General features: G+C 36.8%; 1 protein-coding gene across 1 annotated transcript in view; it reads left to right on the forward strand.

Moving 5' to 3' along the window:
- The window catches only part of LOC107717167 (receptor-type tyrosine-protein phosphatase S-like), a 256,786-nt gene that overhangs the window by 53,840 nt on the left and 190,582 nt on the right, over nucleotides 1–12,364 (forward strand). The window contains exon 2 of the mRNA XM_016523840.1: nucleotides 2,879–2,959. The gene's annotated coding sequence lies outside the window, so the exon portion shown is untranslated. The remainder of the gene's footprint in view (nucleotides 1–2,878; nucleotides 2,960–12,364) is intronic.

Consider the following 12,364-nt stretch of genomic DNA (forward strand, 5'->3'; position numbering starts at 1 on the left):
ACAGGCCCTCGTACGGCCCGGCGTCCTCTCCTCACACAGAGGCTAATGTACTGGCACGTCTCCCCGGCGGGCTAGCGCTGGCGTTAGCTCACAGCTATGCTATATTCAGCCTGATTAATGAAGCGTCTGACGGAGGGAGCACGTGTGCACCGAATAAATGTCGTACGTTAAACAAATTCCCAGCATGGGGCACTGGCTCGTTTTGGCAGCCGAAGCGGAGAGGGCGCCGTGCGGCCCACCCTCCCTGCCCCGAGGCCTTGTGGGACCTCTTGCGGCACTCAGTGGTTATGATTGGGTAGTCTCGAATTAAAGCATCCCGTCAGGACGAGGAATCATGTCCGCCCGCTGGCTGGCTGGCTGGCTGGTTGTCGTGGAAACCACGTCCCGAAGGAGTCTGAGGCTCGTCTATGGGCAGGGAGAGAGGGAGAATGAGATGAGAGATAAAGGACAAAAAACTCGCTAGAGCTCATTTCTGACAGCGCTACACGAGCGTGAAAATTATGCATTAGCGATAAATTGAGGAACTTAGAAATTCGTTGGACATTTTTAAAGTGAGGGCACTTGGTTTTGAGTATTTATGTAATGCGTCTGAAATCATAATATGACACAGTTATGCATTGTAGCGTGCAACAGGATCTCAGGTTTACTGTTAGTGTTACTGTTTACTGTTGCGTTAGCGATTATTTAGCGGAAATAGACATTTGTTGGACATTTTAAAAGTAAGGACTTTTGTGATTTTTGTTTTTGCATTTTAAAATGAGTCTGCAATCCATAACATGACATAATATGACATAATGTTCATAACTGTACCACAACAGGATCTCAAAGTTTTGTTATTGTTGCATTAGCGATAAATTAGCAAAAGTAAAAATTTGTTTTAAAAGTGATGACAGTTGACTTTGTGTGTTTTTGTGGTGCAAAATGTGTGTGAAAATCATAATACAACACAATTATGAGTTGTAGCACAACAGGATTTCCATGTTTTGTTACTGTTAACAATAAATTAGCGAAATTACAAATTCGTTTTAAAAGCAAGTACTCTTGACTTTGTGTGTTTTTGTGTTCCAAAATCTGTCTGCAATTCATAATGACACAAGAAGTGTGCATTGTATCGGAACAGGAGTGCAAAACCTCGTCACTGTTGTGTTTGCGATAGATTCGAGAAGGTGGCGTTTCGATATTCATTTTAAAACACTGGACATTTGATTTTGTGTTTGTGCTTTCTAAAATGTGTTTGCAATTCATAATACAACACAAGTATGAATTGTAGCGCGGTAAGAGGTCAAGTTCCTGTTACTGATGTGTCTGCGATAAACTAGTGGCAATGGCAATTTGTTAAACATTTCAGAAGCGAGGGCACTTGATTTTGTGTTTTTGTGTGCTGAAAAGGGTCTGCAATTTATAATATGATACAAGTATGCATTATATTACAACAGGACCACAAAGTTTTGTTGCTGATGTATTCGCGATAAACTAGCGAAAAATGGCATTTCATTGAACGAAGCGACAATGCTTGTTTTTGTGTGTCCATGTTTTGTAATGTGTCTGCTATTCATAATATTGCACAGTTATGCATTGCATCACAACAGGAGCTCAAAGTCGTGTTACTCTTGTGTTTGCGATAAATTAGCGAAAGTGGCATTTCAGTTACAAAGCAAGGATGCTTAATTGTGTGTTTGTTTTGCGTTCAAAATGTGTCTGCAGTTCATAATACATCACAAGTATGCATTGTAGCGCAACAGGAGCTCAAAGTCCTAAATTAGCAAAACATAGCAATTCGTTAACCTTTTTATAAAGCGAGGATGCTTAATTTTTTTGTTGATTTTGCCTTCTGAAATGTTTTTGCAATTCATAATACAACACAAGAAGTATGCATTGAAGCGCACGCAACAGGATCTCAGAGTTTCTTTACTGTTGTTAGCGATAAACTAGCAAAAAATTTTCATTGAACATTTTAAAAGCGAGGAAGTTTGATTTAGTGTGTTTTTGTGTTACAATATGTGTCTGCAATTCATAATGCGACACAAATATGCATTGTTGCGCAACAAAATTTCTCAATCTCAAAATCTCATTACTGTGTGTGCGTTAAACTAGAAAAAAATGGCATTTCGTTGAACATTTCGAAACATTGGACGCTTGATTTTGTGTTGCATTCTAAAATGAGTTTGCATAATACAAAATAATTATGAATTGCATGGTAACTGCATCTCAAAGTTTCGTTATGGTGTTTGCAGTAAACTAGCCAAAGTGGAATTTCGTTGAGCATTTTAAAACATTCAGTGATTAATTTTGTATTTTAAAATAAGTCTGTAGTGTCATAATATGATGTTAGTATGCAATGTAGCACAACAGGAGTCCTGTTACTGTTGTGTTTGCGATAAACTAAGCGAAATTTTTCATTGAACATTTTAAAAGCAAGAACATTTGATTTGATGTTTTTTGTATTCCAAAAAGTGTCTGCAGCGCAACAGGAGCTCAAAGTCCTGTTAATGTCGTGTTTGCGATAAATTGGCATATAACATGGCAATTTTGTTGAACATTTAAAATAAACAACACTTGGTTTTTTGTTTTTGCATTCTATAATGCATCTGCAGCATAACAGGAGCTCAAAGTCATGTTAATGTTCATGATAAACTAGCGATTTTTCGGTGTGCTTCTTGTTTTTAATATTAATGCCTGCCCTCATTACACGTGATCACAACTGAAAAACGGCTGGAAATGGTGAAAGCAGCGTATCGATCGGCTTTTGTGTTGACTAGTAGACGGTCACTGTTGCATCTTCAAAAAGCTGCAGTCTTTGCTCTGAACTCAGGAGGGAGAGGTTCATTTGTCAGTCCTTTTCATTAGCTTTTCTCTTTCTTTCTCCTCTTTGTTCAAGGTTCTACCGAGGCAGCCGAAGTAAACGCCACTAAAAACAGCCGAAGAATGAAGCAGAAGGAATATTAAAAACAGCAGAGAGGTAAACACCTTCATGAGATCAAACACTATTTGACCCTATTTACTTTCTGTAATAATGTTTAAATTTATGGTCTAGGTTTTATGCTTATATATATATATATATATATATATATGTGTGTGTGTGTGTGTGTGTGTGTGTGAATATATATGTATATAATACGTATATAATACATATGTATAATATATATGTCAAATTTGTTTGATTTAATATTTAACTTCATTTTAATGAATTAGCAAACATAAAAATTTATTGTTTAATATTAATTGTAATTTTTACAAATAAAGAAAAAAAGAATAATTTAAACATGAAAAAAGATGCCATTATACAAATATTAAAAATACTGTCTTTATGTTGTTTCTACTTTAATTTAAGGATTGAATGCGAAATTATTGCAATAAAAAAATTTATTATAAAATTTTTAATGCTAGGTGGAATTAATCGTGATTAATCGCGATTAATTTCAGAAAATGTGCGATTAATTAGTAAAAAAATAAATATTTTATAGCATTTTTAGGCTGTCATCTATCTTTATTGACATCAGTACAGGCTTAGTGTGTGTATGCATGTGCTTTTATGTGATATAATGCACATTTATTCACTCTTTGAGGCCAATTTCTTTTTTTTTAACTTTTTTATTTGGATTGATTTGGTTCGGAAAGGCAGCTTTTGGCATATGTGACACACATTAGAGGTGAAGTGCTTAATTTCGAGTTGTTTCAGTGATCTGTTTTTAACAGCGGTTCTCGAGTGTGTCCTTGTTGTTTGCTCTCATTGACTCTGGAGTTTAGCCTTGAGTCTGCGGCGTATTACAGGCAAAACGGCCCGATTATTTGCGCTCGCCGCCGGTTTCTTTTCATCGAGTGGAGAGCAGAGCAGGTCGACGCGTGCAGACTCGTATCCGCGGGCTGTTTGTGATGCTGAGAGGCAGTGAAGCTCGTTTCTGCTTTATTACGCTGCACAGTCTCCCTCGCGCCGGGAAACAGCATTTATCTGTACGTGTGAAACTGTACGGATGCCACAGATCATTGAACACGAGAAACGCGGCCGTTTGGGTCTCGTTTCTGCAATACGTTGCACTCTTTCGGACGAAATTGCCGTTAAATAAAGCTATTAATCTTTACGCCGCTTTCCCATTAACTTTGTCGCTTCGGCCTCGTCCTGCAACTTTAAACAACACTGCAGTAAATTAGCTTTATTCAATTAGCAAAGCTCTGATTAGTAATGGCGGTATTTAAAGAAACATAAATAAAGCAAGCATCTGGAAGTTATGGATTTCAGCTAGTGGTTCAGCTATTATTATATAAATATAATACTATAATACATGTAATAGATTAAAATAGAATCTCAAATAACTAATCCTAACTAATAATAAAATAACGGTTGATATAATTTCATGGTGTTTGGGAATTAAAGCCGCATGTCTTCTCACGTCTTCAGCTAATGGCTTTCAGACAGAGCACCTGTCGTGTTCATGAAGAGGATCGTTTTGCATTCGTGTGATGTTTATAATCAATCTTTCTCGCCGTTATTGTCACGTACGCCTTTCTGTTTGTGCGTTTGCTTGTGTTCAAGCCCTTAATCATATCTAATCTATCATATAGCTTGCTTTCATGATAAAAATCAAATGATGTATGTGATGTTCTGTAATCTAGAGAAAATCCACGTTCTTCAGTGTGCCCGTTATCTGTGAGTGTGTTTGCAGTGAAGTTCTGATCATATCCGGACTGCAGCGCGTCGCGGCTCTGATCCGGCTCTGAATGCTGCAGATCTGCTGTGCCAGACCGAGTTAGAGTCGCTCGAGAGCACAGTGCATTGTGGGCAAATCCTCTTGTGTCCCGGCCGGGTCTGTGCAGGCGTGGGAGCCGCAGACACACGGGCCTGTTTGCTTTGACCCGGCATTGTGTAAACCGACAGGACTATAGTCCTAAACACAAGCTGGAATCAAGATTGGACAGAACGTTTGTTTGTCTGGGGCTCTGTTATAGTATGTTCTAGATTATTTGCTTAAAATGTCAAATTAACTAACATTATTAACATTAATCTATTATTGTGATTATTGCAATGAAAAACATTTGCAATTAAAAAATTGCTATGCCCTTTATATATATATATATATATGCACCTCAGTTTTCGCAATGATTTAAAAAAATTTTTTATATATAACAATAAAAATAATTGTTATTTTAATAGTTATTTTATTAGAAATATATTATTATTATTATTAAGTGTATCACTAACTTATAAATATCTGTATATTTAGTAAATATTGTGCGAGACAACACTTGATTTTTTTAATAATATTTTTTATTTTACGTTTACATTCATGTAAACAATTCAAATATTTTTTATTTTACGTTTACATACATGTGGGTATGCACATTCATGCATTTGTCAGACACTTTGATACAAAGCAACTTAAATTGCATTCATTTCATTTCCTTCTTTTTAACAAAATTTTTCTGCTTGTATTAAACATTACAAATCTATTTTGCGACAGTGGCTGTTTGGTTGAAAGTAATGTACACATATATATTAAACATTAGCTGTATCTCCTAGACTTGTGTATCTAAGAGAGAGAGAGTTACTAGCTGCCTCTCTATATATATGCTGAGTGTTTGTATGAGACAAATCTTGTGATATAGAGCGTGAGTGTGTGTGTGTGTGTCAGGCTGGAGCAGATATGTGCTGATGAGGTACTCGCGGTGGCAGGCGGTGTGTTTGCGCTGCAGTGCTGCGGTGTAGCGGCCCTCTGACCTGCTGGGTAAACAACCAGAGAGCCTCTGACTCCAAATAAGGCCGACACATCCACAGCACAGAGCGGCGGCAACCTGCCATCCTCCACACACACACACACACACACACACACATCTCCTGAGCTCCCCTTTCTTTCCGTTACTGTCTTTCCTGCAGCCCGCCTGCTCTCCTTGCAAGGTGTATGAAATGAAAATCCTGTCATCATTTATTCACCCTCACTAGGCCTGTCGCAATAATCAATATATCAACTTATCGCGCAATCCCTCACGTCACTCCAAACCCTATGAATTCTTTCTTCGGTAAAACACAAAATGAGATATTTGGCAGAATGTTCACGCTGCTTATTTCCAACAAATGTATATAGAGATCAGGGCCGTCATATTTCAGACAGGACCATAAAAATGCAACATAAGTGAGTTTGAAATGTAGTTCATATGAGTTATGCGCTACATTTCTGATGTCATATGAATTGTATTTTAGCAATTGAATTTCAATTTCAAATTCAATTTCAAATCTTGAAACAGGAACATTTTACACCAACAGTGACATCAATAATAGTTGATTACACCAAAGTCAGGGTAACAAATGTAAACTAAAACTATTGAACATTTTTGTTCGTTGAAATAAAATAAATTATTATTATTAGATGAAAAACTTAATAACTTATTTCAATTAATTGCCAAAAAAGCTATTCTATTTTTGATTTAGTTTAATAAATAAAAATAAAACTGAAATAAAATTAAATGCAATCTAAATTATAATATTTAAAACAAATAAAAACTCAAGAAATTTACAAAAGCACATACATTTACTAAAAATTTAACTAAAATTAAAGTATAAAAATAAAAGCTAATTTAAAACATGAATAAAAGCCATTTAAATAATACAAAATAACCATGGATTACACTAATTTGAATATATATGTAAGTGACATTTGAGAACTGATATATTCTAATAATAACTAATAGTGTTTTAATAATAGGTCATTCAATATTATAATAATAATTTATTTTGGTCTGTCCCTAAGCTTTTGTATAATGTTTGAAAGCTGGGAATATAGTGCAAGTGATGTATAGATTAATTGAATACTTCATTTTTCCTTTCTGAGGATAAATACAGTTTAGTGCAGTCACTCTATGGTTGTTTTTGTGTGGAAAATAGGGGGAAAAAATCTGCTCTAAATCTCCTTTTGTGTTCCCTGGAAGATAGAAACCCATCTGGCTTTGAAACGATGTGAGGGTGAGTGTATTTTTAGGTAAACTATTTCCAAACCCATTCTCCTCCTCTACCTGACATTCCTTTTCTTTCAGTCTCTTTGGCACCATCTGAAACATATTGCCTCGGTGCTTCTGCATAATATGCATGTTGTTTGGTTTTCGCTTTTAGTTCTGCTAAATGCTTTTGCCTTTTAGTCCTTTAAGAGCCTTTCTGCTGTTATCCTGCAGAGAAAGAGACAGCAGGCATCCCTGAGTGTCGTATTTCACATTGTAGACACACCCACATGTTCCACTGACCGTTGACTACAGAAAGCACAGTACATCTCTATCCTTTTTAGCATTTGAACCTGCTCTCCCTCTGGTCCTGTGAGGGAGGAATGACCTCACCTTTGCATCTTTTGAAAAACAGTCATATTCTCCTTCGTTCAAAAGCGACAAGACGGTTACGTTTAATATTTATGATAGCGAACACGAATGACCTCTCCTTTCACTGTGAATATATAGACCCCTTTGTGTGTGTGTGTGTGTGAGGACTGTCTGTAATGAATTCATAATCTCTGCAGTGGGTCTTTGTAGATTCCTATCAGGCAGCAGATAAGACAGCACAGTTGCACTCTAATAGCTGTCAGTCTGCGTTCCTTCCTGGCTATGGATCAGTTCACTTTCAGTAGACAAATACACACATATATACACACGCACACACAAGATGGGCTGTGTATTCAGAGGCATGTTCTCCGCACAGTGGAGCTAAAGATAAAAGCTGCTGCATTTTCTGTCGATGGAGAGACTGTATTTCTGTAGCGTGTTGAAAGGAGGTCCCCCAAGGCTCTGTACGAGGCCCCCTACAATTGTTGCGTTTTTCCCCCAAAACTTGACGAGCATCAGCCCCCATCGTTTTTCTCACTGTCAAACACTCCCAACGTTTTGAAAGCACCTCAGAAAGGCAAAGTTTTTTTGGTAAGCAGCTTCAAAGTTGCCTCAGAAAAACAACCATTAAATACAGTGCATACGTCTATGCCCTGAAGCTACTCATGGAAGCTATTAAAAATGATTGTGACACTAAACAGTGCTTTGTGAGTTAATGTTGTTTGTTTATTAGCTCCACATATGCTAAACTGAATTAAGCTTTGTGTATTGCTTTGCTTTGCTGCTGAAACCTGTTATTCAAGAGGTTATCTTTTAAAAAAGATCATATTGTAGCTATAATGAAGCTATTTTTGCAGGTCCTTAGTTCTAATGCGCCAGGTTTTGACCTAATTATATAACTACATATTGGATTTAAAAGAGTGGTCAGCTCCATGATAACAACATAAAAATATGATATAGTTCTACATAGAAATTTCTAAACCACACACTAAAAAAGTGCGGACGAAAACACTTCCAGAATACAATGCTCATTATGGTCTTATGGATCGGGCATGTCGAGTGGTAAGTGATTCATCATTTCCCCCAGCATCCTCAAATGTCTCTTTAGCCCAGCTGAAATTTACCACGCTAAGCTCTCTGCCACCAGGAGAACGTGGGACACGCTATAGCGCTCGATTTATAAGCCTGATTAAACTAGGCAAGTGTGAGTAAGAAACATGAGGCAAATCAACATAAAATCAGCTACGCTTTACGCGGCGTTCCTGCTGATTGGGCCTCGGCCCTTTATGATGGTAGAGATCACAGTGGCCCTTAAATAAAGAGAAAAATGCATGTAAACAATACTCCAGAGTGTCTCTGTAAAGTATGAGTTATTGCACTAGGCCTTTGTTCATTGTTTGGTGCTATAATAGGTGTAGGCCTTTAAATTGCAGTGTGTCAACACAATATGCATTGTGATACTTATTTTTTTCATTCATCATTTATTGTCATGAATAAAACAGATGCTGTCTCTGATAAACACCCAATGATGTATTTTTCAGTAAGTTCTCAGCTCAAAATGCATTTTGGAGCTGTGAGCTGCATTTGATATTCATATGAATTTCAATACACTGTACATAACAATACCCTTTGGTTTTTTTGAATGCAAATTACTGTTTGACCCTTCCAAGTTTTCCTTAAATCATAAAATGTTTCTCATTTTAGGCATATCTGTGCCTTACAGACTATAGTAAATATATATATATTTTAATTGTTATCATGTGCCAAGTAATAATGTAAAATCAGTCTGCCATTATCACAAAATAAATAATTAAATATATGGGCTAAAAAAATATTGATCTGAGTTTGAATTGTTTTTTAATTTTATTATGTTAATATATTGTTTTTATTGTATTAATTGTAATTACTTTATCATTAGATTCTACTAAGAAAAAAGTTCAAATAATACAGAAGTTTTGCGTAAAAAAAACGCGAGGTCTAGTGGTTAGTAGTACTGTGCTTTTGAACTTCTTGCGCGGGAAGGGAGCTCAACGGTCAAATTCTGGCACGTGTGGAAAAAAATTAAGTAAAATTATATATTATTATAATATAATTATTGTTTTTATTGAATAAATCAAATACCATCGTTTGTTTTATAAAAACATAATTATAGTAATCTAAACAACATTCCATGGTTTCCCTTACGAAAATTAACCATGGTTTTATTATAGAAAAAGTGTAGTAACCGTGTTTTTTTTTTCTGGCGTATTGATTCCCATTTGTATAACCACAGTTTTACCACAAATACCATGGTTAAACTATGGTTAATGTAGCAAAACCATGGTTAATTTGTGGTTGCCAAAGTTTAACTATAGTAACCATGTTTTTTTGGGGGGGGGAAATACCATGGTTAAACTATGGTTAATGTAGCAAAACCATGGTTAATTTGTGGTTGCCAAAGTTTAACTATAGTAACCATGTTTTTTTGGGGGGGGGGTATTTGTAGTAAAACCATGGTTAATTTAAGTAAGGGTTCGCTGTAGTTGTTTTCTATAAATGTGAAACTATGGTTACTGTGCAAGAACATTCTTTTCATACGGGCGAATATGTACGCTTGTAAAACAAATTGGCTAAATGAACCTGTTTAGGGGCAGTTTATTCCCTCCCGTGTCTTCTTATTTTGGAGGTGGGATGGTTTTAGTGAAGGGGTTTCAAATGACAGAGCAGCTCATCTGTGCGCGCACATTCACTACGGATTGGTGACGTGAGCGCGAAGAGGCCTCCCCCCGCCTGCTTCGCTGTTTTTGGGTAGGGTGCGCGGGAGAAAAGGGGGGCTAAAAAACCCCTACCAAACTGCCCCTACCCCCAGTCGAAGTCCGGGACCTGAATGAAAGGAATCCGATCCAGCTCTGGGACGCGGTGGACCGACTATCGACCGACATTTAAAGCTCGTTTTGAAGCGCGGAGTTTCGTGCGCTCTTGGAGAGTTTACGCACGGACGCCGTCGACATGGCACGGATAACTGTTTACTCCCGTTGAAAACTTCGCGTATCCAAGGAGTTATTTGGATTTTTTCCCTTCTGTTTTACATGGATGCAACATAGGACGCTTTAAGAGGAGCTATATGGTCGTACCGCATCTGCATCGATCCGAAATAAAGTTACTTGGACACGCGTGGAACTATTGTAAGTAAACGGTTTTTAAATGGCCAATTTAAAACGTAAAATAATTCATGTAGACTATTAACTTTTTTATACAATTTCTGGTCTTTAGATATAATTATTTTGAGGTTTTATTGGTAAAATGCTTGATTTCATTGTATCTATATAATCCCATTGTGTCTATCGAAATGTTTTTGTGCGTAATGTGCAGTTTTTGGCGACATAAGTTGTAGTAATAACGGTTTTGATATGGCTTGTTAGGCTGTGTTTGTATTCCTCATGTTCTGCATGGGGTTTTTGTGACACTTTCATTAGCTTAAAAACTTTTCGAGTTCTTATGAGGAGTGATTATAAACTAATTTGATAACAATTTTCATAGAGGACGTTTGAAATGTTGCATTTCTTCTGTTTGGGTTCCCTAGGAGTTAAAAAATATGACGGAATGCATTGAATGGTCACATTGTGTCTGTTCACTTTTGGCAGTTTGGATTTGTTTTATTGTCATTTTTTTGGTCTTGAAGCATGACCCCAATCAGTAGTTGTCTCATTTTTTGAAAAGTGTATGCTTGCTTTGTGGTGCAGTAGAGGGTTAATGCTTTATTAATATCTGTGAAATGGGCTTTTGGTTGAGTTACGGGAATGCACTCTGAGTTTCAAAAGAAAACAAGGTTTATTTTGTAAAATGGCTACTAATGTTTTTCAAGGTCTCGGAGAATTTGAAGACAAAGACAGTAAAGTCAAACCCAGATAATAAGGAAAATTGGAAAGTCACTTTCTGGAGGTTTAAAGTAATGGTCTCATTGACATTTGCTGCAAATGCGGAGTTTATAGAGTAGAAAATAATATATTACACATTTTTGCATTATGGTTTTGAATAGAAAGCGTGAAAAAGTCATTACTGTAGAGAATATCGATTCTATTCACCAAGTGTCTTTCTCGCAAAGTTATTATATTGAGGATTTTCTCCCTTTTTTCTGGCAGATACATGCTTGTCTATAAGTTATGCTTTCTTTCAGCTAAGTTGTGCCATGGCCTGCTGAATATAGCAGTTTACTTTCATTTGAAAGTATATGCGTTCATATAGTAAAGGTTTGAGCGAGACTGAAGCAGGAAAGCATAGTGCAGGTATTGTCTTGATTCGTTTAGTCACAGATAATGCAGGGGTCATTAATCACTTTAATGTGACTTCAGGGGCCCCGTATCAGAATGAGTCTGGACTGAAGTGCTCTGGTTCTGCTTTTGAGAAAAGTTCGGCTTAATAGTTCGCTTTGATCTCCAAGAAATTTAGATTTAGACTTTGTTGACGTCTCATCCAATAAGTTTGATGGCAAAGATCTACTCTAGGAGCTACACAAGAAGGACAGCAATCATTGATCCTTTCATGAAATACGTACCAGCTTTTTAAGCATTAATGGCTAAAAAGTGTTTGTTTTCGCAGTCTTTGTTCTGTGTTGCAACTTGCGAATCACAAGTGTGCTTTAGTTTCTAAATGTCACTATAATTGGACGATTTATCACAGCTGATCACTGTCAGATCTTGAGAGATGTTAAAGGGGTCATATGATGCTGCTAAAAAGAACATTATTTTGTGTATTTAGTGTAATGAAATGTGTTTATGCGGTTTAAAGTTCAAAAAACACATTATTTTCCACATACTGTACATTATTGTTTCTCCTCTATGCCCCGCCTTTTTGAAACGCGTCGATTTTTACAAAACTAATCGGTCTGAAAAGCGAGGTGTGCTCTGATTGGCCAGCTATCCAATGCGTTGTGATTGGCCGAATACCTCAAGCGTGAGACGGAAATGTTACGCACCTCACCATACTGTTGATGCCGTGTCCGGCCGGAGCGACAAGACATAAACATTAAAACCCATTACAAACAAGGCATTTGTTGCATCCAGTGGGGACATAAATACGGATTATAATG

The sequence above is a fragment of the Sinocyclocheilus rhinocerous genome, unplaced genomic scaffold (genome assembly GCF_001515625.1).
Source record: "Sinocyclocheilus rhinocerous isolate Xijiao unplaced genomic scaffold, SAMN03320098_v1.1 scaffold1351, whole genome shotgun sequence".
Classification (NCBI taxonomy): Eukaryota; Metazoa; Chordata; class Actinopteri; order Cypriniformes; family Cyprinidae; genus Sinocyclocheilus; species Sinocyclocheilus rhinocerous.